This window comes from Lathamus discolor, chromosome 8 (genome assembly GCF_037157495.1).
Source record: "Lathamus discolor isolate bLatDis1 chromosome 8, bLatDis1.hap1, whole genome shotgun sequence".
NCBI classification, from domain to species: domain Eukaryota; kingdom Metazoa; phylum Chordata; class Aves; order Psittaciformes; family Psittacidae; genus Lathamus; species Lathamus discolor.
The window spans coordinates 11,020,692-11,046,508 of record NC_088891.1 but is presented as its reverse complement, the minus strand read 5'-3'; the positions used below and the strand labels follow the sequence as shown (position 1 = coordinate 11,046,508).

The 25,817-nt window shown below is 43.9% G+C and overlaps 1 long non-coding RNA gene across 1 annotated transcript; it reads left to right on the top strand.

Annotated features, from left to right (window-relative positions):
* LOC136019113 (uncharacterized) lies at positions 1-24,741 on the top strand. Its single transcript, XR_010614748.1, has 3 exons — positions 1-71; positions 20,230-20,378; positions 24,562-24,741. It is a non-coding gene; the product is annotated as an uncharacterized LOC136019113 (long non-coding RNA).
* The last annotated feature ends 1,076 nt before the right edge of the window (positions 24,742-25,817 follow it).

Here is a 25,817-nt window from a genome sequence, read left to right as displayed (position 1 = left end):
CAGACATGGAAGAAACTGAAGGTGCGAATATTTTGGAAACCAGCCCTGTCTCTAATGGTCCTTGGTACAAGGTGAGGATTTATCCCCCCCTCCCTCCCAATTACAGAAAATATTATCTCTTTCTGCTGTTTACAAGTGACTTCAGTAAATCATTGCCCTTGGGCCAGACTGAACACAACCTTTACATCAGCTCTTGTAAACAACTTCAGAAATTCCTTAGAGCAAGGTTGTGCTAAACATTAGAAATAGAAATGAAATGGTAACGTGTGTGGTTAAGCGACCGTCTCCCGCCTTGCTGCAAGTTTCAAATATCTGAGTAACTACAGGTTTCTGTGCTGTGGAAACTACCAAAATAGTTTTCTTAGGTGCTTGGAAAATCCAGAAGCTTCTTGTAATTTTAGCAAAACCACTGCTTTAAGATTTGCAGGGCAATTGTGTTTAGTGAAACCACAGCAAGCCTGCAGTAAGATAAGCATTAATTTGGGCAAACAAATTGACCATTTAACTGCATGGAACTCAATGTCCAGCAGCAAACCTCTCATATTCTCCCAGAGCTCGCTTGAGAGCATTTAACCTTCCTAATGGGTCAGCTGTGCTGCTTGTGAAATCCCGGACAATGAGGTTCTGAGATTGTTTTCTGTTTGCTTGTGTTTGTAATTTGATCTCGTGTAACAACATTGTCCTCAGCTCACATATAACCACAGGGGTAGCTCTGACATCCTGTCTGAAAAAAACCTTGTTGTTTCCTGTGCCTGAAATTTGAAAGGTTTCCAATTTGGACAGGTTAGCATGTTTATATTCATCTCGTCCTGTTACATGAAATTAAGTTATTAGTATTCTGGGAGCTGGGCGTTCTACCTCCATTTTGATTTCCCTGAAAATACTGGGGTGTTTTGTCTTCACAAATTTTGGAGGAGACTCGTGGAAGTTTTGTTATCGCCTGTGCTGAGGCCAGGATTTCAGCCCAGACATTCATCTTCGGAGAAAGAGTCTCTGGGAGATCATGTCAGGAATGTGCCAGTTTAGATTCTAGCTCAGAATTGACTTTTCTTGATAGGAGTTGCTGACAGAGAAGCAGTAATTAGGACAGAGAATTTGGGAACTGGCAATCTGCTAAATATGTTTGTTGTTCATTAAAAATATTCGTGGTGAATACAGAAACGTTTATCTAATGAAAATATGTCTGGTTTCAAGAGCTGGTCAAGCGGAAGAAACATAATCACCTTGTCTTGTTGGAACATGTGCTCGGCATTGATGGCGCGGTGCATCTACTGCAGTACTGCCCAGAGAGTGGCCTCATTAGTGCTTAGGGTCCTGCACTGGACAACCTCCAACAAAAATATGCATTGCTGTTGCTGTTTGCTATTTTCATTTTCTTGTTTACAAAGTTGGCTATCCCCTGAAAAGACAGAAGCAAGCAACACTCAAAAAAAGGATGAAACAATGAGAGCAGTTTGTAAACACCGAGGCTGAAAATTATTCACCCCAAATATTTGGCAAGTGGGCAACAATAACAAAATACATTCACAGAACTCCAGAGCAGTTTGCAATCGAAACGTCTGTGTTTTCATAGTATATATTATTGAGCTCAGATCCTGATTTCTGTGGAGGCGGAGAGTCAGAAAGTGAGTTCTGGCAGTAGCATGCAGCTGTGCCCCTTGCTCAAACTTCTCTACATCTGCAGGCGTGCCTTATTTCAAGAATACTGGCACTTTTTTAGGCACAGATTTGAGTTCCTGGAGGCCTGGGCAGGATGCATGGTTGTGGCAGGAGAGAATGTATTGAATAATATTGTGTACTTTCTCATGGCGTAGGAGTTCACAGAATAGATGAAGTTTTACATACTACTGTTGCATGGCTCATAGAATATGACTTTTCGTCTGTAAACCTGGGGTTTTCTAGTTTTTCCTTTAAAAATGGAAAAAAAACTTTGTTTCTCCTGGAAAAAACTCAGAGGGTTTTTTCCAACCATGTTTTAGTTACGTTGAGTGTGGTCTAAAACATTTTTCTTCAATGTGATTGCACATTTTTCTCAATAAATATTGAGAAATAGTATCAAGAATAGCTCATTAACCAGCTACTTCAGCAGCTGCCTTTGCAGTTTTTCAAGTGCAAATTCGTGTTTGCAGATAGCTTTTTCTACATCTTATTATGGGTACAAATATTAGAGCCTCTTTTGTCAGCATCCCAGAACATGGCAATTGAAGATCCAGCTACAGATACTTGTGTTTGTGTTCCCTCTGTTGGTGTTTAGTTTAAGAGGGTTCCGTCTTGTTTCAAGATGCAAGTGAAAGTGTGTTGATATTCTTTTATTTATGTTTATTGTAAAATCATAAAATATTGTGACTTTGCGTGACCAGGCTGTGAGTCAGCAGGGGGATGCGCGAGCTGGCCTGCGCCAGTGCCAGCAGGGCCTTGCTTTCATAGAATTTTAAACGCACTTGTTCTTTTTAAATAAAAAGAAGCTGGTTAGTTATTAACTTGCAGAAATATCTGATTTTAGCGAACAGAAGATTACAAAACAAACTGGATTTTCACCAGCTCCTGAAGGGCAAACAGTACACTGCATCTGGAGGGGGGAAGGGGAGGGAAGAGAATTTGCTCCTTGCATTTCCCTGCAGTGTGTTTGTGTTGAAGCTTTTGCACTCTCATAGCACTTGATGTAAATGTTAATTAGCACTCCAGGGGAAATGTGTTAACAAATGTACCTTTGACACAGGTCCACAGCTAAGCTGTGCTCTGTAGCTGCAGGCTGGAAAGATTAGCTGGCAAAGCAGCCTGTGCTGCTTTTGAGGGAACTCCAGACCTGAGGGCAGCACAGCTTGCTGAACGCTTCGACGCGGTTGCAGCTCGGGGTGTGCTTGCTGCTGTACAGAGGAGTGCCAGGTAAAATGTGAGCCCTTGTAAGAGATAAAGAGCAAACTCCTAGAAAAGGGGTACTTCTAGTCATTAACAGGATGCAGATAAGTCTGCCTGGGCTATAGCTTTCATGTGATGAGGAACGTTTTTACTCAGCACAGATTTTGTGGCAGAGCTGATTCCTCCTCCTCCCCCAGAGCTGATCTTGATTAGCAATAACTATGGGTGGTAAAGTCATTACCGTAAGGTGTTAGAGTAGAAAGGTAACAGTAATGCATTCGTAAACACATTTACCTCATTACTGCACTTCTTTCCCTTTCCATAAACAGCAGGTCAGAGATTCAGAAATGGAAATCATTTGGGGGGGGGGGGATTTTTCAGCAGTTCAAACCTGCCTTAACTCAGGTTACCATATAGACACTGTGGTGGTCTCTGGCCAGATTAATTCCTGAACCTGCCGCAACTTCTGTGAAAACATATGCAGAGCCATTTTTCAAGATTTGGCTTGTTCAGCTGTTCATTGCTGTGCAATATCAAATCCTGACTTCTCCCTTGTGAGGAATAGCTCATATTTAATATGCTTACAGTGAGGAGAGTCCAAGGTTACTAACAGCTCTCTGGAAATGAGGTTGGCAGCTTCAGCCCAGCCCTCATGAGCCTGCTCTGGGGTTTGTACTAGTGATGGCAAACCCTGATGGAGGAGAGTGCCTGTGTCTCTAGGAGTGAAGGGCAGTGCTGCTGTTGGGAGTCCTCCCCTTCCCTGCAACAGGATGTCATGTGAAGGATGCTGGTGTTACGACATGGCCCTGTATCAGCTGGTCTGACCCTGGCACCCCTTTCATGTCACCCTCAGCTGGTATTTGCAAGAAGCCTACCTTTTTCCTCCATGTAAAATGATTTATTTCTGGCTTTTATGGCCCTGTGAGGAGTTTCAAGCCTGTGAGCTGACTGTTGCTGGTGAGGGGCAATCAGCCCCTGTTTTGGAGCTGACTTTGAGGTTTTCAGAGACTTCAGCAAGAAGGAAGAGGGCAGGCAGAGTGTAGACTAGCACATGTATGGGTGGTGGGTGGCCCACAGGGCATAAAGCAGGCTCCCCTGGACAAGCCTGATCTCAGGCAGCCTTGGAGGAGCACCACTGTTTTATGCTCACTGGATCTCCAGGTACAAGCGTGAACCAGGCTTCACAGAGTGTACTCAGGCTGCCTGCCTCACTTCGTGCCTTCAGCTTGTGGGTCGGCTGTGGTCTGGAATAGCCGTGTCTGGCAGAGGGAGTTCATGTGAGCACTCTCATTTTGAAGTGCAGGTGAAGCAAACAGCAATCTTCTCTGCTGTGGGAGATCTCCTTGCTTTGAATCGCTGCTAGATAAATGTGGCCTTGGTAAGATATGTCCAAAATTACTAGATGGAAACCCTCTGGCACTGTACTGTACAGGGACACTGCTGCTCAGGAGGAGAGTTGTGTTTCAGACTGCTCCCCTCCTTGCCTCTGCAGGGAGCCCCATCTGAGCCCCCAGCCATGATCTGCAGAGCTGCCCAAACCTACCATGTGGTGAGGCACCAAGAGAGGATGGGAACCTGCAAAGGCACCTGCCACCCCATGGCACACAGGCATCCGAGCCTGCCCGGGGGGTGTGCTACTCCGTTGAGTCCATCCGCCCCTCTCTGGGCATGGCTGGATTTTGGCCTCGTCCTATCAGCCTGAGAAGTGGTGACAGAGGTCACACCTAAGCTTCACTGTTTGACACTGTGGATGCGTTAAGTTGCTTTATTAAGAGCGATGGGCTGGGTTGCAGTCTGACTCTGCTCCTGTTGTGAAAAATGTGACGTGGTGGATGCTGGGTGCTGGGTTTGGCTGCCTGCAAGTGCTGGGACCCAGCATGCTGCCGTCTGACCCAAGTTTTTCTTAAGGCACCAAGGCCCAAGATCCCTGCTTGAGGCCCAATTTGGCCTAAAGTAAGTTGTTTCCACCCAGCGAAGGTGTGCGATGGGGCTGTGCAGGGGATGAGTGAAGTCGCAGCAGAGAGACACCTCCTCCTCTTGCAGGCTGTGGCAGGAGGGGTCTCTGCCTCTCCTCAACTTGCCTCTGGCCCTGAGATGAGATGGCACATGGCCCCTCCAAATTTAGGCCTCGGGGAGGTCATATCAAGCAGACTGCCTGCTTCCACGTCCCACAGTGGTGACAAGAGATAGGAGTGATTTTTATTAAACCAATTCTTCTTCAAACAGCACCCCCCTGACTGCAATTAGTCTTCTCAGCTGTTATCTATGTTCATAAATTCTTGTCTGCCAGATTTTAGATAGCCAAAGATAGACAGACCAGCCAGCAATTGTTCACGATCCTGTACAAACTGAATCTTTAAGGACACCAGTTCCATCCACAGGGTTACTGTGTATCTGGCTGGCTTTGGTTTTGGCTCTTTCTGTAAGTAAGCTGACTCCTCAGCACCCAGCCAAGGGTTAAAATTCAGCCCAAGACAAGAACAAAACACCCTCAGGTTCTGATAACTTGTTTGCTGTCTAGCTCGGCGATAATCTGGTTCTCACATTCAAATAAACTGGTCACCCAGCAGGAACTGGACTTGCACCTTGTTGAATGATGAATGTTGCTTTAGTTGCTTAAAAACAGAAACATACAAGAAATGCAGAATTCTTGTTGACCCAACAACTGAAAGTAACATCACAACATTCCCTAAATCAACAGATGGCAATTCTCAAAACAAACTCTGAACAGCCGCCAGAAGCTTATAAAGCAGGATGTGGTACTATGGCCAAACCAAGACCTCGAACCTTCCCTGCCTGAGCTGTGGGGATGAGCTGGGAGCTCTGTCTGGTGACGTTAGCTCAAGTCTCAGAAGAGCTGCTTGTGCATGAACCTACCTGCTCTGCAGGCAGGAAATTTAATTACTGCTTCCACAGTAGCCCTCACAGAGTACCCTCTGCATGAAATATGCATTCATACGTGATACATCCCATATTTTTTTTCTGTTTCCGCATACAGAGTTAAGGTTAATGTTCCATACACTTTGGACAAATAGTAGTTGCCATGGGTACCATAGCCTTGAATTTCCCGTCTCCTGAGTGATTAAATTCCCCACCTTAATTTTACTTCATTGGTTTATTGCTGTAACTCCTTATTTCCTTGGGTTTCTCTGCTTGAGAGAGCAAAGCAGGACATTTTATAGGCTACTTGTATCTTCTCAGGCTTTTGCATTTTTCACCCCAGTTTCAGGGAAAATTGAGGGTAGCTTTTCACAAGGTATATATCAAGCAGCAGGAAATACACTGTAGTGACACCCAGCACACCAGAGGCTGTGAGCCTTGGGCACTGCAGCAGATAGATACGCTGGCTTCTTAAAGCCTCTGCTACTGGAAACCCCACAGCCTCGTTGGGCAGCCTGCTCCAGTACTTTTATAGCTTTAGCATTAGTGTTTCTTCTTGCCATCCTGTCTCCATGCCCTGAGATCCCTCCTTCTCCTGCCCTGTCTGCGGGAGTATGGAGAACAAGTTTATCTGTTAACCTTTGCAGAAGCATAATGCTGACACCAGCTAGAGCAAGGGGTCAGCCTGCCCGCTGGGATTCACATGGAGAATCTCAGCAGGAATCTGATGGGCTTTCAGAGTTTTTATTTCAGGTCCTACAATAACAGAAGGGCTACATTTGTCTGATGGGACCTGTGGGCCTTTGCAGCATGGCTAAGTGCTCTCCCAGAGCCTTACAAACTGTCCAGGTGTTTTAGGTTTATTCCATAATCCTAGCCCTCCAGAAAATGGCATAAAATAATATTGAAATGGGAACCGCAAGCTATAAAAACATAGCCCTAGTTGGTAAGTAAAATGAATAAGTAGCTGTTAAATGCAAAATGAAAAGGCATAAAAGGACAGTGGGAGCTTTTGCTGTTTAATCTGAAGTGTTCTATAAATAAAGCCAGGTTGCTACGTATTGACAAAATTGGTTACCCCTAATTTAAGGCAGTGGAAAAAGTGTCCCATAGACCTGACTAATGTGGATAGAAATAGAGAGCAGCTTGGAAAAGAGATGATATAATGCCGGCATTGTGACTGCAGACCCTGCAAGCTGGATGTTGATGCTGTCAGCTCAATAGCGCTTTCCTCCAGCAGCCGTGTGTAGTGATTGAGGTCGATTAACTGGCACTGCTTACTTTGAAGTCATGATAATTAAAGCTAGAGTGTCATCTGCATTGTAATTAACATGCTCCTCTGCACCTAATTCATTTTGACAGTATAGATTAATGGTGGTAAATGACCAACAAGGATTTATCACAAGATGATTTTTCATTCTACAGGCTGCCTCAGACAATTAGAGGAAGTGATTGTTAAGTTTAGGCTATTGTCCTGGTGTAATTGTGCATGTTCATTCTTAGTTTTGTTTTGCAGTAAAACCCATCCAAGGGCTTCATAAAGACTCAGTTATGGTCCCTAAGAGGCTGAGCCACACATAAATAGGGCAGAGGGATGCGTGGGCTGGTGATATTGAAAAATCAGAGTAGTATCCCAGTGCTTGTAGTCACTTCTGATATCAGTAGGTGCTGGGACTGATGAGTATTTGTGCAAATCAGATGCTTTTGCAAATGGAATTCTGTTGGGAGGTTGGGCAGTGGGGTCAGCTGTGCAGTAAGGTGCCTGTCTGGGACTGGTCAGCATTTTTGGTAACAGTACTGTTCCTCCATGTCGGTGCTGGGGTCTCTTCCTGTGGTATCCTGGGGAGGAAAGAAGCATGCTACAGGGCCGCGGTAAATCAGCAGTCCTGTCTGCCAAGAGCTGCTGTGCATTTAAGCAATAGCTTCAAGACTGGTCAGTATTTTGAGTGACTAAAACACGCCATATAAAGGAGATGCCGCCTCAAAATGAAGGTACTGGGTTCTCTGTGAGATTGGAGCCTCAGGCGGTTTCATTAGCCCAGCTTGCAGAATCTTGACTTTCAAGCAAAACCGGTCATGACTAGGGGACAACACCATGTCATAATAAGCAAAAAGTCATGAAAAATGATACAAATTAAGTGAAATTTTCCAAAGCATACACAGTGCTTAATCTCTGGTTACTTCTTGCAAAAAGTAATTTCATCATTGCCCTTTCTTACAACAGCTTCCTTGTGTACACAAGGACTTAACCTGGCTTATTTAAACTGCATCATGTATTGCTGCAAGAATACCTGATTAACAAGATGATCAAAGTGTGCTGTTCCATGTGTCAGCCAATAGGAATTAATATGCAGGAACCTGGTCCAAAAAAGTGAGATTATAATGGAGATTTGGCTTGCGTTGTGCTGGAGTGTTGCTGTGTGAGCGAACAAGTGCTAATAGGATGAGCTGAGTTCCACTGCTTTCCCTCCCTAAGGCTGTCATTTTTCTCACTCCTTGCCTATTGCCCCATTTATACCCATCCTGACCTCCCTCCAAGGTGTGGTGAACCTCTTTATGTTTGCAGCAGAGGGCTGAGATCTATATTTTAAAAGAGAGTATTGCACTGATGCACAGCAGTGGTATTTTACCAGCAGCAGGTACCTATGTGTGATGGGGGCTTGACATTTTCCCCCGATGCATGCACAAGTCCTGTCCTGAGAATCATACTGCAGATCAACTCCTCTAACTTGTAGCAAGTACTGATCACAGGCCTAACTGCTTATTCCTTGAGAAACAGCACATAGAGAGGATTTGAGTTGACCATGTAGTCAAGTGAAAGCAGTTCTCCAGTGCCTCTTCTCAGGGCAGGCAGCCAGACCCTGGCTTGCTTTCCTTTGTAGATGAGATGGGCCAGAAGGAAACTAGTGATCATTGCCTCAAGAGTTGAATGGGCTAATTCCTACGTGACTACAATAAAGACCTTTGGCACAATGAACAGCAAAACAGCTTCTCTCTAGAGGCACAATAACATGCTGCAGTGCCAGGAATGGCTTGTTTTGAGTACTGAAGGCGACTTCGCAGGCTTTGTTGCTACCTCTGCACGCTGGCTTTTCTTTTTTGTTCCTGACAGTAGCTAAGCAAAGGTGAGGACAGTGGGATGATAGAGTTAAGAGAAGGAAAAAAAACAATGACCAACAAAAAAGAAAACCAAACCCAAAACCCCCAAAACCCAAACCTAAACAAGCAAAAAAAAAAAAAAAGGAATTTGGAATTTTGAAATACACTTTTTTTTGATTGTCAGTATAGGCATTTATTACTTAATAAGAGTAATAAAAGCCTTAATAATTTTTCCTCAGAAAAAGTTTGCTGTAGGGAAACATTTTGGCCAGCTTTATCAGAGACTGAAATACTAAGAGGAGCCAGAGGTTTAGCTAGTAACTCCGAGACTAGTATTAAAACAGGTAAATTAACCCCTGGGCCCTCTCTACCTTGGCAAGAGCTGTTTTGTAGTGGACCAGATCTACTGTGCATTGCAGGGTCACCCTACCAGGGCCTCAGGCACAATCAGGGTGCTGTGTGTTAGCAAATGTGCCTGGGACATAGATAGGCACGTGGCATGGAGAGGACAGCCGGCTGCCACCAAGCCTGCCGATGCTCAGACACTGCTACCTTCTGCCCCAGGATGTCCAGACTTGAGTCAGTCTCTAGTGTAGGTGATCTGCCGGTGCCATGTTTTCCCACACCAGCCCAAGCACAGGGCTGAACTGCAAGGGTTTGTCAGTGTTCGTAGGAAAATACTGCTCTGCTTTGCCCGTACAGCCCTGGGGACACTAGTGTGATCCTGGGTGGCTGCTGGTTGTGCAACAGTGCTCCCTGCGCTGCTTCTCTGTGCTCTCTAACCAAATTGTTTCTCTTCAATCAGTAACCACAGGGGATGGGTAAATAGACCCAGGGAACAAGAAAGGTGGGGAAAGAATGAAAGAGCAGAAATGCTGCTTTCTGCCTCCCTCCTCCGCCGAAACAAAATCTATTGGGAAACAGCTGTAATTGAACTGTCCCTCCTTCCCCAGCCTCAGAGAGATGGTGATGAGGTGGCTTTGGAGGGGAGGAGCATGTGGATGAAAGAGGAAGTCTCTGGGGCACCATGGCCATGGAAACACACAAAGTTGGTGTTAGTGTTTGTTATTGCTGGCTGCAGAGATGCCTGCTCTGCACCTTCAGCACTGAGGGAGCTGGGGTACATCTGAAAGAGTTTATCATCTTTGCAGTTTTTCCCTGTGAATAAGAAAACAGGGGTTGGGAGCAGAGCTGGATGGATGGTGAGTGTTTTGGTTTGCTCTCTGAGCCCTCCCCCTCAAATACGAAAAATAAACATAGGTCCAATGAAGCTAAGAGCAGAGGTTTCCTTGGAGATAACTGAGGGGGTTTCAGAGGAAAACTCTTAATTTTTGCATGATGTTTTTATTCAGACCCAAGCAGAAAGCCCGGTGCTGCTTTAGAAGCTGTTTATTTTTGTCCCCTTTCATTTTGGAACAGAAAAAAATCAAACCCAAACCATTTCATTTAGAAAATACCAAAGCAAAACATTTCACAGAATCATAGAATAGTTGAGGTTGGAAGGGACCTCTGGAGATCATCTAACCCAGCCCCTCTGCTCAGAGCGTGTTTGAATCTGCTATACATTTCTGGTTTGTATTTTTGTCCGTGTTCACAATAATTTCTCAGATTTCGCTTGAATTTACAAACAGGTCTGGACACCCACAAATTATATTTCGAGGTCAACTTAATACTTAACTGATTTTCTGTTTTCTTAGGCTTCTGTTTGGGATATCTGTGTGCTCTCTGCCAGGCTGGCAATGTACACTGTCTTTGGACTCCATATACAAAGTGTTTCCCAGATGTCGTGAATTTCACATAACTCCTCTTTTCTTCTTCCATATAGCTTTATATAGCCACAAGTGTCTGACTTAATATTTGCTTACTACAGCACGCTTCTAACTTGTGACTTCAAATGATGTGGACACTCACGGAAGCAAAACATCAGTACTTGTTACGTAAAGTAGTAATATACTGTCTGGTTGGCTTCCTACCTGTACCCATACATAGTATCATAGAATCACTTGGGTTGAAAAAGACCTTTAAGATCATCAGGTTCAACCATAAACCCAACACTGCCAAGTCCACTGCTAAACCATGTCCCTAACATCCCAAAATGCTGACCCATGTCTGCCAATGATTTACTAAAGGGACAAGGTAGTATCTGTCATTTATCCACTAAGTTTTCTGTCCAGGTTAAAAGAAAAACAAAACAGAGGGATTGGGACTGACAGCACATGAAGAGCAGCTGGTGACCCAGAAAGAAGAATGACCAGGATGCCTCAGACTTGGGTGTACCCAGAAGTTTACATAAAGCCTAAAAATGTTTGCATTGGGAAAGTCATTTGTATGTGCCCATGACAGTGTCACCCATGTGCCCTGTGGGGTTCGACACCTCAATTCCTACCAGTTGGGGGTGACTGTGCTGTCTGAGCTGCCATTTGGAAAGAGATTTTTAATGGTAATTGGTGTGATCTGGACATGGGCTGGAGAAATAGAATTGGATTTTGTCACATCTGTAGTAATGAGTTGCTGTGGGCAGGCCCAAGGAACTGTTTTCCATGTCTGCAGGTGCAAGGAACTGTTTTCCATGTCTGCAGGCTAAGTGCACTAATGTAAAGCTCATGTAAAGGAAACCCCTGTGCTTGCCTCCGTTGCAGCATGGAACTTGTCTGCTCTTTGGGAAATGGAGGGACAATAATGGCTCTGTCAGAAAATGCAACTCAACCTTTCTATTTTTTTTCTTTCTTCTATCAACTGTTCTAGTTATCTTTTCTGCTTTTTCTTATTGCAAATCATAAACTCAGGCTAAAATGCACGGCTTCCTTTGCAAAACTATTCCCTCATGCTTTCAGCTGGAGCAATTTTCTAACATTGACATGAGCTCACAAAGTGTTAGTCTGACTCTAAATAAGATTTTCCACAGTTGGCTGAAGATTTTGGCTTAGTTCTAGAATAAACTTTTTCGGAAACCTTTCTGGAGTGGATTCTGGAGGACCTGGCACCATGGAAAGGATTAAAAAGTCATGCATAACTTGCCCTTCCAAACTACTCAAGGCTTTTACATTTCTCACCCCAGAAATTATCTTTCTTTTCATCAAACATCAGCTGCTTCCAATTGCTTAATTCTATTTTAGTCACCTCTTCACTTTTTTCCCTTCCCATGCATGACTAAATGTTTCCTTTAGATCAACTTGAAACAATCGTTTTTCCATTCACCCATTCTGTTGTGCTGGTTTCTTTTGCCATTGGAATGCTACATGAATGTCATACATTGAAAGAGCAATATCATCTGTGCAGTCCTGAATGCAGGAGTACTTGGGACCAGTTCTGCAGCTTAATATGTGAAAAACACTAAGACAGCTGCCGGTTTCTGCATGTTTTAACTTGCTTACTTTCTGCAGCTCTGAGTAGAAATGCTGAGGCCATGGCAGCCCCACACAACAGCATCCATGGTCTTGTGGTAAGCATGCTAGCTCCTGAACTGGTGGGACTAATTCTGTCCGAGCTCAGCACTAAGTTCAAGCAGACTGGTCCTTTTGAGAGTCATGCAGAGCAAGCCTAGGAGCATGGCTACGCTGCTCCGTCTGTGCTGCTTGTGAGCTGTTCCTGAGCCGTTTCAGTGCAGCACTCAGCTGCTGGTGTAAGTGTGCTGGCTTGGTCTAAGCGCTAGCACGGGCTCTGCACTGTGCCCTCCTGCCTAGGTGAATGTGACGTAAGAAATAGGTTACGGTTCTTTATGTGTAGGTGACTGAACCTCTTGTTAAAAGTTCAGTGAGATGCAGGTGCCAGCTCTTCTTACGTGTCCATGCAAGTCCTGGATCAAGCTTTGGTGACCAAAGAAGTGTTGCTGCTTCTCAGTCCTGCCAGCTTGACAGTACATAAATACAATCTTGGATTTGCCTCAATTTGTATAGCTGACAAGCACACATATTGCTCTTCAGTAACTTTGTTTTGTTGCCCTCAAATTAGAATGAAATTTCTCCAGCCTTTGATCTCTCGTGTAATACACACGCACCCTCCAGATTTCTGATGGAAAATGGATGTGTATGCTGTGCATGCATTTTCCTTTCAGTTGACAAACACAGGAGTTGAAATTATCCAGAAAAATTGCATCCTGGCTCTAGCTGTGTAGTCACGGTTGATCTAAGCTGCGCTGCACGCTGCAAGGGAAGGAGTCGGGTTCAGGCCTGCCAGAAGGCCCCAAGCACTAAACCTCTCTGTCCAGAGTAGGATATGTAAAGCTACATTTCCTCAGGATTGCTGCCAAATGACTAATCTTGGACACTTTCAGGCATTCCAGCATGTCTGGTTAGTGGTTACTCTGGCCATCCTATCATGTTTTTGGGAACCAAATGTCTTGCATGCTAAAGCAAGGTGCATATTATACAAGGGGATGCCTATAATGGATTTAGGTAGAGTTAGCCAACACGCAGTGGCTTTACATCAAAGATAACCATGTGAAGAGGGAGCTCTGTGTATATACATATTCAGAGATGCGGGGGAATCAGACCTATTCTACATAGTTTACTTAGGAATCATGGGCAGGGGGGGATAGGAAGGAGGTATTTTTAAACACCAAGTGAATTAATTAGTTCATTAACTTCTGTTTTCATTTCCATGCAAGTGATAACTGCCTGTTATGCCCAGAGGTGAGCTAGTGAGACAGTGCTCTGCAGTAAGCTGCTGTTCAGACAAGCATCACGCTACTTACAGTAAGAATGAGCTTGTTTTCTGCTGAGAGATCTCAAGGTCATAGACTGTTCTGTTCCCTAACCTTGTTTTGCAGTATAACCAATTTACTAATGGACTCCCTAAACCTGGACTAACTGGTGGTTCCTTCATTGCATGGCTTACAGAGCTGTCTCAGGGCATACTCCAATGGGCATTCAAGCATCATCTCATAGAGTTCTCCTTTTTCTTCAAGGTACAACATATATTTCAAAAACCATAGTATGTCCAGACACTGAATATCTGTGGTACATAGCTCAAATGCTTTCCTTTAGCCAGTACATCTGCTGGAGGCTGCTCCTGGTTCTTGTGAATGCTCTTTGGGGTTTTACTGTACTTTTTAATTCAATGACAAATTATATTGGTTTCCAAAGGTTAATCTCAAGTGCTGTGCAGAAGAGATGCCCTGTTTAGATAGTATGATTTCCTTTTAATAGTCTTTTTGGATCTAGCTTTGTTCTTATACTATAGGATAATGGGCCAGAGGCGCACCACGCAGGCTGTGTTGATGAGAGTTGAATTGTGCTACAGAATTTTCCTTTTGATCCAGTGTTTTCTTCTAAGCTCTCCTGACTCCTTTCTCCCCTTATATGGAATCCCTTTGCCTTCTATCACCTGTTTGGCATCAGTGCTTGATGGGCTGGATCAGGTCACAGTACTCATGTGTCTGACTGAGACAGTGTGGATATCTGAGGGGATGAGCTGACCTCCAATGCAGTTTGTTATGTGAGGAGGGTGCCATGCACTGGTGAAATCGGGTTCTCAACCCCAGCTAGCACACAGGATTGTCTTGTCTTTGTCGGTAACAATGAATCTTCTTATAAATGTGCTAAATTTTGTGGTTACATGACTCTATTGTCTTTGTTGAGAATTACAGTCAGTAACCTGTTGTACCTGTGCAAAGAGCTGTCCTTGTGTTCTAACATGCTCCCCTAAAATACAAGGTGTTCACACAGAGGAGGCTTGAAAGCTCTTTGTCAGGGTCCATCCACCCTGGCTAAGCCCAATTTTAAACTCATACAACTCAGTACTCAAGAAACACACTTCAAAGGAGGACTAAATAGCTGCTTTAAGTGGGAAGAATTAGGGAGCCTTGATGGCTGAGGATGTCATCGACCCATCAGTTCCCTGACTGGCTGGCTGGGATGTGTAAGTGTTGGGGATTGTCCCTCTGAATGCCATGTCCAGGGCGAGCAGTGAGCCATCCAGGACGTTGGATAGCCATGCTTAGCCCTCCCAGCTCCACTGTGCACCAGGAAGGAGAGGGAGGGCTCCAGCTGCATCCGGCCTGTCTGGCCACAGGAGGCCCTTGAAGTACATAACAAAACAAATGCCCGCAACCCCTAGCAATTTTCTCCAGAGCAGATCAGCAGGCAGCAGGCGTATGTTCTGTGGCTTGCAGTGGGCATCTGTTAGTGTCCCAAGATGCCTCGTTTTGATGACTATATCCCAAAGACATGTCTCTGGTGTTTTTCTGTGCCCACAAACAACATTTGAAAGACATCATACAAAGGACCAAAATCATCTCCAGTGGCTTCAGTGGAGTTGCTTGTGATCCTGGTGCTCGTTGTCTACATACCAGCACCTGAGCACTCCAGGTGATCTGGCTGCAAAGAGCCATGAGCAGGCTGGAAGACAGCACGCCAGCACACCTCTGTGTCTGCTGCTCATCTTGCAGTGCTGCTTTTCAAGTCCTTCTTGAATAGGAATCCAACTGTTATGCAGAAAATGCCAGCAGTTCCATGCTCAAACAAGAATTAGTAAGTCTTTTAAACCAGCAGAGTTAAGAAAACAGATGGAGTTGAGAACCGTTTCTTTGCACAGCTGCGGGGAGGTTCTCTGTGGGTTTCTGAGCTTCCTCAAAAGTGTCACGTTAATCCCCACTGAGTAAATCCACTGCACATGGCCCCCAGTGCACCAGCTTCTCCTTCTGTGTGGTTCCCATTCATAACAAAGCTGGGAGACATTGCTTTCTAAGGGCAAACATGCTACACTAAGTGCTGTCTTGCTTGGCTGTTACTAGCACTTCCACGACAACTTGTCCTTCAGAGATGTGCACTCTCAAGCAGGTATCATAAAGTTGTTGTGATAAAGCCTTGTAGATGCTCATTAGACAGTTCAACGCTGTGACTGACACCAAGCAATCTGTTGCTGGTGCTGATCGAGATGTGCTAACTCTAGGAGAGGCAGAGCTTTACTGCAGAATTGTAGGTTATGTTAGAAGTAACTTTAAAAATATGGAATTCTACTTGGCTAGATCAACTGTCCTAAATACCTGATTTCCCAGAAACCACTCAAGTTTCAAAAGGTGGATGCTGCGGCAAAGGGTGTCAGATTACAGCCTTACTTCCAGGCAATGACAAATACTTCCTAGGTGACTTAGGGCAAGTCACTCGATTTATGTTTACTTATCTGTAAGAAATTAGAATTATAAATCAACTAATATTTATGGTGTGTTCCAGTATGTCTGTGACAGAGCCATATAACCTCGGATAAATGAAAGTTTGCTTTTATTTGCTGCTCAAGAGATAAAAGAAAGAAGTTCTAAAAGAAGTCCAAGGTTTCTGTAATCTCTTCTGATGTTTTTTTTCACTGAAGCAGTTGACAAAAGCTTGGATGTAGTGTATTCTAATGTACATAATCTAGCTGAACACTTTAAATTCTTTTAGTGAAATGGCTCCGGTCTGGTTTTGTTTTATGTTTTTTTTCCACTGCTGAGTTCCATAATTGTTCCTTTTAGACACAGCCACCTAAGGTCAGGCTGTACCTTGCTAAGGAGACAAGCTGCAAACAAGGTTAACTAAATCACGTGTCTCCAGCCCATTCTTGTTATTAATCCTCCCAGGTTCTGGACCTAGCACTTGGCAGAACAACAGAAGTAAGCTTTTTATCAGAAGTTCACATTCTCATAAGGTGGAGGACGAGCTGGGCAATTCCTGTCTCTTTTTAAGAAGGTTGTAAAATGGAAGCTACCTCTGATTTATTTTGATGATGCAGGGGCACAATTGTATTTAAAGACCCGTGTTTGTGCACTGTGAGTTTAGTCTGATAAAATTCTGTTTCTCTTCCCCAAATGTCTTTCGGAGTGCTTTCATCAGTAAATATGCTGTCATTGTAACAAATATGATGCTGGCTTTAAACTGATGAGAAAATGGCCCAAGTATGTGCAGTTTACACTGAAACAGGAAGCTGGTCTGGGTATTTAGGTTTTGTCTGAAATCTGCAGAGAATTTTTATTCGCACTTCAATCTATGTCTAGCAATGTCCCTGCTTAATTTACTTCCTTTTCCTGATGTAATTTTCAGTCTTCATCTCTGCTTCAGTTCTTTGTTAAGTTCATTGCATGGGAGCAAATTCAGAAAATCTGAGTGAGAAAAGAAAGGAGAGCAAGGTGAATACACTTTGTCCCCAGAGCCTCCAGGGAGCCCAGGCGCTGTCAGCACAACCCTGTGCGAATACAAGGATCTAACACAAAATGCTATTTGGGGTAAATGTGGGATCAATCTGCCCTAATTAAAGCAGCTCAAATAGCAGCATCAGATAGGAAAGCATAATTGTAATTCTGAATGTGTTGATGTTATCAGTAGGTCACTGTATTAAGATAGTAAAAAATTTTGTCATGTGGCAAAATGGTGAGAAAAGTTTTTAAAAAATAAGATTAAAGTAGAAATCCTAAAAAGGGAGAAAATCCGCAGCCCTCATCACTCTTTAGTCCATATATATATATTTAGGTCAGTATTTAGGTACATGTAGGAAAATGCTTATAAAATATTTTTGATAAATAGCCTAATTCTTCTGAGGCAGAGGTGAGGGGTTATTCCGTATGCTTTGGTGTTTTCGGGCTTCCCTGAGTCCCTGTGACAGCTTGTGAACTATTTTGCTTGGTACCTGAGTGGTACAGATCCATAGCCCAGCCAGGTCTTGCTGTAATCAACTGTTGAATATGAATTAGTGGCATCCACAAATAGTCTAGTATAAAGCAGAAATTAATCGTGTTTGACAGAGAAGAAGGGGAATTCAAAGGAAGCTTCTGCTGTGGGCTGGAGGTCAAAATGATGTCCATATACCTAAAGAAAACATCTAAAGGCAGCCTGGTTGCTTAGAAATAGCCAAACTACATTATCATCTGCAATGACATTGAAGTATAATTTCCAAGACTGTATCCATAGCAGATTGTCCTCAACAGTCCTGGGACATTTGGCAACTTTTAGGACTAACAGGAAGCTTTTAAAAATGTGGCTAATGCTCTATTGAGTGTTGCAGCACTGTGCTAATGTACAAGACACTAAAACTAAAGGCAGTGAACAAAAGTGAAGGTGGCTGTTCTAATGGAGTTTTCTGTATTAATGAAAATGCAAAACTATAATAAACAGCCAAATAAAGAGGAGCAAATCTGATTTTAAATTATCTCAGTTTGCCTAAGTGTCATGTCATGACCACAAAGGAGACCTTTACAAGGGATTCTTGGGTACTAACCTCACTGTGTTGGAGATACGAAATCAGCAGGTACGAAAATGTCTGGGTTTTGGAAAACAGTCTTGTGCTGAAAAATTGTCTCCTCCTGTTTGACCAGCACTGAAAGCCTGTGACTGCGGCTTGATCAACAAGCTATCAAGGGCTGCAGTGCAGAGATGCTGTTGTGCCACTATCATGAGGAGCTGTGAGCATCTCCTGGTGTAGCTGCCTACCCTGCCCAGGATGCTCTGACAGCCCTGGTCATTGGAGAGGGTCCTTTGTATCCAAGAGAGTCACCTTTTGGTGATACTTCATTATCTAGTCCACACTTTAAGGAGCAGCCAACATGGCTAAGCAGCAGAGAAATAAAGAACATGTTTTACATTCACATGTAATCCAGGGATCCACTCCCTCTTACTTAAACCTGTGTCAGTGGTTTCTGAGTGTTGCAGGTAATTTGTATGGTGATGGATATCTCTATTACTATAGGTTAGTGCCTTTTTTGCATTCTCAAATGTTCAACATTAAAACGTTCACTCAGTTGAGGGATGGAATTAGCTATGTTGTTTTTCTCTTCTTTGTTTTTCTTTTTGATCACCTGCCACCTAGTCAGTGAAATACCAGCAGCTGGACACAGTTTCAGCTGTGAGACTCCTCCAGCTTTGGTGGTTTGTGTTTTTTTGGTAAGATAGTTGCAGGGGTAAGAGTCCTGTTATGTCCCTCCTCTCCACCTCTGCCGGGTGTTTGGTAGAGAGCTGCATGGTGCCTCACTTAGTCAGGTACGACTTCAAGGTTAACCAGCTGCTGTTCTGGGGGAAAACCTGCAAGAGAAGGCAAATGTTTCCTGATGTCCCTCTCCCAGAACTTCCTAGAAATCCCTCTGTAAAGGGGAGAGCGAGCCTGGGCAGAGGCCCCAGCAAGGTTTTCCAAGCTGTGCATGGTGTATGTGTTAGTCAGAGCACAAAGTGAGCAAGTAAGATGGAACGCTGGGTGCAGCAAATGGGGAGCAACACCCCATGCTATCCATAAACGGGTCTCTGGATAATGAGCCACAGCCGAGTACCACAGAGCTGCAATTGCTGCCTGCCTCTGTGCAGCATGAGTCTGTGTGCATGCTCAGCCTACTGTGGGTAAGCTGACTTTAGACTGGTCTCTCCTGTAGCATTTTTCTTGAATACCTGTATTTCTCCCCAGTGGAAAACTGATTTTGCTGGGATTTGCTGTTACTGCTGAAAACAAGCATGACTGTGTTTGGAAAAAGCTTTTGTAGTGAGGTGGTTTCAAGTGTTTTAGTGTCTTGTGTAGGAGACATCCTTTCTTTTTTTCTTCTCTCTCGAAAGGCCACGTAACTTTTCCCATGTGAATCTGTGAAATAGACAGTTACTAACCTAGTTTCCTTTGAAAAGGTAAATCACTTTAGGTCAGATTTTGAAGTTCTCAGCTCTCAGAACTTAAAAAATAATAATAAAAAAAGTTTATTTCTTTTTGTACTCGAGACTGTCAAAAAGTTCACATTCTGAAGATGTAAATTTTAATCACTTATGCTGGCTGAGCAATAGTGAAGTGGTCTGCATGGGGGGTCTGAAGAGATGCCATGTGCATGGGATGACCCTGACCTCCTGAAATGACTGCCTAATGAATTTCCAAGAGTGCAAGGAGATGGGTAACTTCAGTTGTTTTGCCAGATAGGTATACTTGTTGCAGTACTGAACTTAGGAGTGATTGTTCTGACTTGGTTATTTTAATTCCTTGTAAAGCTAATGTGTGCACTGGCTTCCTCTGAAACTCTCAGAAACCAGAAGTATAAACCAGATTAGGGCTGTGGGGAAATCTGTGTTTAGCACTTGGGGCATGTGAGAGATACCAGAAGGAGTGGCACTGCTCCTTGGTTACCTGCAGCTACTGAGTGTGAGGCCTTTCTGCAACGGGATAGGGAGTAAAGAACTGTGTCTTGGAGGTATATCAGGGAGACAAAGAGATAGCATTGCAGCTTATTTCAAGTGAGAGAAGGTTAAAAAGCCTTTGGACTGAGCATGAGGGACCCACTCAGGCACAGTAAGTGCAGACCCAGGAGGTCTTGCTAAGGCTAATATAAACCATGAGATCAGCCTCCCCCAGTTTATCAGATCTTCCACTGTTTGGAAGTCTCTCATAAGTTTGAAGGATGTGTTTTATAACTATTCTTCAGCTTCATTCCAAAACCATTTTGATGACCTTTTTTTTCAGTGCTCACTGCTGTGACTGTGTTGCAGAGCCTGTCAACCCCTGCAGCACCCAGCTGTGCCAGCTGTAACCATAATTCACACAAACTGCCAAGTGCTGTTCTGCTTAATATGACAGATCCTTCTGTGATAGCTGCGCTGCAGCCAGCCCTGGTGAGTGCATTGGGAAAGATGGTGCCCATGTGGGTAAGATTTATGTTTGTTAGGGCTGTGGTGAGTGAGCCTGCAAGTGCTGCCTTCCCCTTTTCAAAAACTCAGAAGATTTATCTCCCCAACACATCCCGAGTCCCCCCCTTTCTCTCTTTTTTAATAGCTATCCCCTGAAAGCTTACAGGATTTGGTTTCTCCAGCTGCCCTCAGTGTGGTTTCTCCTTATCTCTCCCCAAAGTTGTCATCTCCTCTTGCAGTTTGTGTGGTGTTGCTCTTCCTGCTGCTCATCTAGATGTGCAGACAGCTGTAAAATGGAGTTTACAAGACTCATGATCTACGAGCGCTGTGCTATGGCACCGCAGAGGTCGGATTCTTGTACATTCCTCCTTACAGCTGTCTGCACGCAGAGCTGCATGCAGGCAAGTGGCAAGGAACACAACTTCCCTGATGGGAGCTTACAGAAACACGAATACGGTTGGAAAAATAGTGTGAATTATGAATGAAACGTTCCTCACAGAGCTTGATTGTAATGTAGGAACTGGATGTGAAGCATTGCTGGGAAAAGGGGTACATTTGGAGAGAGTGCTAAATTGCACAACAATCTCTGGGCTATCTGATGGTAGGGTATGTTTCTCTTGGTTAGCTAAGAGTTCGGCTTCTTTACATATGTAAGGATACTGCCTTCCTCCACAGAAAGACCTAACATCAGGAAAGGGTACACAGTTAGATACGACTGAGTTATTTAAAGGTATCAGTTTGGCCCCAAGAAAGGAAATGTACTTGAGAATACAGCCAAGAGTTGTTAAGTATTCAGATGAGGTCCAGTTTCCTATCTTACATTCAGACATCTTTGTAGGATGAAATTTTCAGATGTTTGAGCAATCTAAAAACATAAATCTTGCAGCCAGTATATGGGATAGTTTCCTATTGTGAATACATAATAAATTACTGCTCAGTACAACCATGGATGATGGATCTATTCCTTAAATAATAAATCCAGCCCCTGTGAAAGCTATCTGTCTTGCAGGTGTACAGCCTGTCTTAAGGGGTAATTTTAAGGAGCTTTTCAGCTCCTACTGCTGCCATACTGTAGGGATGAATTTCTAGCTTTGTATTTTGTTGTTCTCTTTGCCACTCTGTCACTATCTGGGAAGGGTTAAGGATGCTGGCCCTGGAAGGAAGGATGCTGGCCACTAAAGCTACTGGTTAACTAGGAGCAGGCTGCTGGGCAGGAGGCAGTGGGGACCTGGCAGAGGGGAAATGGGGAGAGAGTCGGGGAGAGAAAGTCTGTGGTTTTGAAAGCCTCTTTTGGCTGAGTCTTCCCTCATTAGCCTGAACTCATGTTTCAGCTGCTGGCATAGGCTGACAAAGACTAGGAGCTCATCCTTCTAGGTTTGATGACCAAAGGAAACTGACCTGCTGATGGAGGAGCAAAATAGCTTGTTTATTTTACTGATTTTCTGTTGCTTTTTCTTAGGGGATCCAGGCAGGCCACAGTGTGATACAGGGTGTTACAGCATCAGGAATCAGTTCAGGAGTCTGAAGGATCCTGAGGCAGGGGTCACTCTTGGACTGAGCCAGAGGCTAACTGGCTAAGAGAGGGGATCCAATACCCTTGAGAAGCAGAGAGACAGCAGGCTGTAGGGTATAGGAATTTGGTATACCACCCCACCTAAGAGGGATCTGCTTTCTATAGGGAGGACCAGTTCGTATCCTTGGTTTAGTAAACCACAAACCGAAAGGGCAGCATACTGAATTAATGTAAGTTAGTTAAAATACTTAGGAAGAGAGAAGGGAAAATTCTCCAGGAGGGGAACAGCTAATTCTCTATGGTCACAGCTGGCTGCGTGGCACTGTGTATCCAGATAGATAATCCTGCTTGTGAAGCACAGGATAATTACAGTGGAGTGGGTGGGGACGATAGTGCTTTGTTCCTCCCTTCCCCACAAATTTTTGGCTGACTTGAGGCAAGGCCAGGCAGTGGGAGCTGTTGGAGGCTGCTTTGGCAGCAGCAGCTCACAGAGCACTCCTCCTTCCCACTGAGCTCTGAGGTTGGCACTGCTGGACAAGCTGGGTGTTACAGTGCAGCCTCCAGCATCCTGTGGGTGCTGTGTTCCCCAGCAGTGTAGGGCTCTCAGACTCAGGGATTGGAAAGACAAGGCTTTGGTGGTCTCCTCTAGGCAGGTGAGGTCTTGGATGCTTGGGTACTTAGAGGAGGAAAAGGCAGGAAGAAGCAGGAGAGACTAAGAAATATGAGAAAAGGAGACAAATCTTTAGGGTAGGATGGGCTTAGGAAAGGCTTCTACATTGTGGGACAGCAAAGAGGGTAATTGAGGTGGAAGGCAGATACAGTGAGAAGGGGGTTACATTTTTCTCCCAGAAATAGTGTGCCTATCCTTTGGACCACTAAGCAGTACTGAGTGTGATGTGTAAACTACAGCTGTGAAAGCCATTTTGACACCAGTTATGATGGCGAAGCTTATACATACATGAAGTATCTGAGCTTTCAACTTGAACGTGTTTGGTGCCAGAGCTGAAAAAGTTGCTGACTCTTGAAGGCCCTGATTTCCAAGTAGGCCCTGATTTCCAATTGTCTGTGTTCTGCAATTGCAATTACACAACAGCAGCAAGCCAGATATCCTGCCAGGCCTCCAGAGCAGTGCTTCTGACAGTTGTTTAGGGGTTTTCAGGACATCAGGAAAGTGATGCAGAAAAATAAACCCATTGTACTTCTGTACATCCCAGGAGGTGGGGGATGGTCTGTCCCAGGACAGATATTACACATCTCACATAACCTGAAAATGCCCAGTTCCAGTTGCTTATACACAAACAAGCCTGGCCTGCTTATGGGGTGTAATGCTGATACTAACTTATGGCTAAGGCAGAATACAGTTCCTGTTTTCTCTTCTAGACTATCTCACAATCATAGAATCATAGAATAGTTAGGGTTGGAAAGCACCTTAAGATCACTCAGTTCCAACCCCCCTGCCATGGGCAGGGACACCTCACACTAAACTGTGCCACCCAAGGCTCTGTCCAACCTGGCCTTGAACACCAGCAAGAATGCAGCATTCACAACTTCCCTGGGCAACCCATTCCAGTGCCTCACCACCCTTACAGTAAAGATCTTGAGGCTGGAGAGACAAGCTCTGTCACAGCTTATGTGTGTCAGTAGTTAGCAGTGTAGAGTCCATGCAGTTATTTGTGTGCTGGCACATTTTCCACAGTTCCTCCTCCCCATTGCCTCCTTTGCTGGCCTATAGACCAGCAGGATTGCCTAACTTTTCAGAAGGCCAAAAGACACATTTGGAACATAAAGCTGACCTGGGGAGATAAGCAATTAAACCAATGTAATCCGTATTGAGATTGCTGCCTTATGTTCACAGGGTTGCAGGCACACTTATGCTGCCATTGCTGAACAAACATTTTTTCAAAGCACACTGATACTTGTTGCTCATACAGGTGTTAGTCCATCATTTCTTCTGCATAATTCTGGCTCTCAGTGTCTTGGCCAGTAAAATATTATCAGAACTGCATTTTGGCACCAAACATTTTTTCCAGGCCTTCATACGCATTTTTGTGTAATTGGACAAGAATGAACTGTCCCAGTATTCTTGCATGAAGTCAGTGTGTGCAACAGGAAATGGCCAAAGGCTGTGTGAAATGGATGCATGCTGCTGATACATCAACAGGGAAGTGCTTTCGCTTATGAAATTTGGTGGCAGGTAGCAGACATGGGCAGCAGTGAGGAAGATGTGGGAGTCAGTGTGGTTTTCAGTCTTTTGTCAAAAATGCAGGATCCAGTGTAATTTGTCTGTGGGATAGATGGGGAAGTGGCTGAATATTGTCATTTTCAATCCTTTTAAAATTTTAAGTTTACCTATTTGTTCTCTAAATACTTCGATCTCCCCCAGCACGCATTGCTCTACAGACCAAGCTGATAACATTCATTCCAAGCTCTTTCCTAGCCTTTCTTATTCTTCAGTTCTGAATGAAATTCAACCTTATTCTCCATAAATAACCTTTCCATTCCCCAGCTGTCTCCTAGAGCTAGTTCTCTTCTGACCTCTCACTTACTGACTCTGTACTGACCTTGCACTTCCCCCACAGCTTTAATCTGCCAGTGTCTACGCTCCTATTCTTCCTCTCCTATTTTGCATTATTTCTTTTTTTTTTTTTTTAACAGGGACCCGCATTTCCTGAGCTGCAGTTTAGCAAATAAGCTTGAACAACCCCCTTTATTCACAGAGCTCACATAGTGTAGTGACAAATGACTGCCATTGGCAATGATTTTGATGTTTTCCCCCTTCTCTCTGATCTAGGCTGTGGGTAAATCTATACTTTCAATTGTATTTTTCTGTAGCAATAAAAACCAGCCCCAGTGTTTTCAAATTGAAGAGAAATAAGCCAATGCCTGTGCCCGTGTCTCGTTCAAATAGATTAATTTTTTTTTTCATTGGATTTTCATCAGTGTAGCAACAACTCCAGTGATTTCTCAGTGCCTTTTATTAAACTGCTAAGAGATTCTTCAGACCTTTCGTGCTCACCTCATCCTCCCATTCAAGGCAGTGTGAGTTCTCATCTGAAAAACTTGCAAATGGAGGCTTTTCATATTTGTTTGAAGTTAGGCTTGAACTAATCAGAAATTATCTGATAACCTGAAATAATCTGCCTAGGGTTAGTTGTAGAAAAACTTCTGAAAAAGAGCAAAGAGGTCGTGCACATCGTATCTGCGTGTACCCTTTGTTGTTTTGTCATGCTATTATAATGTGATGTTGAACAAAGCATTTCTCCCCCTTTCCCCAGTACTAGTTTGTCTGTCATTTGGATAAACTGAAGTATTGGTTGAATGGGAATTTGCTTGCTTCTAAAGTGGAAAGCAGATGTGTTTTAAATACTGATATTTTTTGAAATGACACCATGAAATGTACACTTCTTCTTTGTTTAGCTGCAGATCCAACCCGTTTTATTTTACAAAGTAGAAAGCTTAACTCTAGGTGTCAGCACTGCAAACTGAATGTGGAGCTCTGAAAATGAAGTTTTGCTGTCTCCGACTCCTCTGGTGCCACCAGAAATAGAGTGCAAAGCAGTTTTGCTGACAGATCCTTAAGGGTGAAGAAGAGGAGAGCCCACACTTGTGGTTAATGGCACAAGTCAGAATTCCAGTATTCTTTTCTCACTCGGCTTCTTTCTAGCTGCACTTAAGTGTTTTCTTATTAATGGGATCTAGTAAATAACAGTTAACATAAAGGAAAGAATGAAGACAAGATCTCTCTCCAAACAGTGCCCACTGTTTAAAGCAGGTATATTAAGACTTTCCCTTCTATTTTAAGTGCTTATCTTAAGTGGGCATCGAAAGTGATGAGAGAGCAAAGGAAGCCAACGTCTTTTCTGGTTCTAACAGAATAGATCATCTAAATTAATGGGGTGGATGAAGTTTAG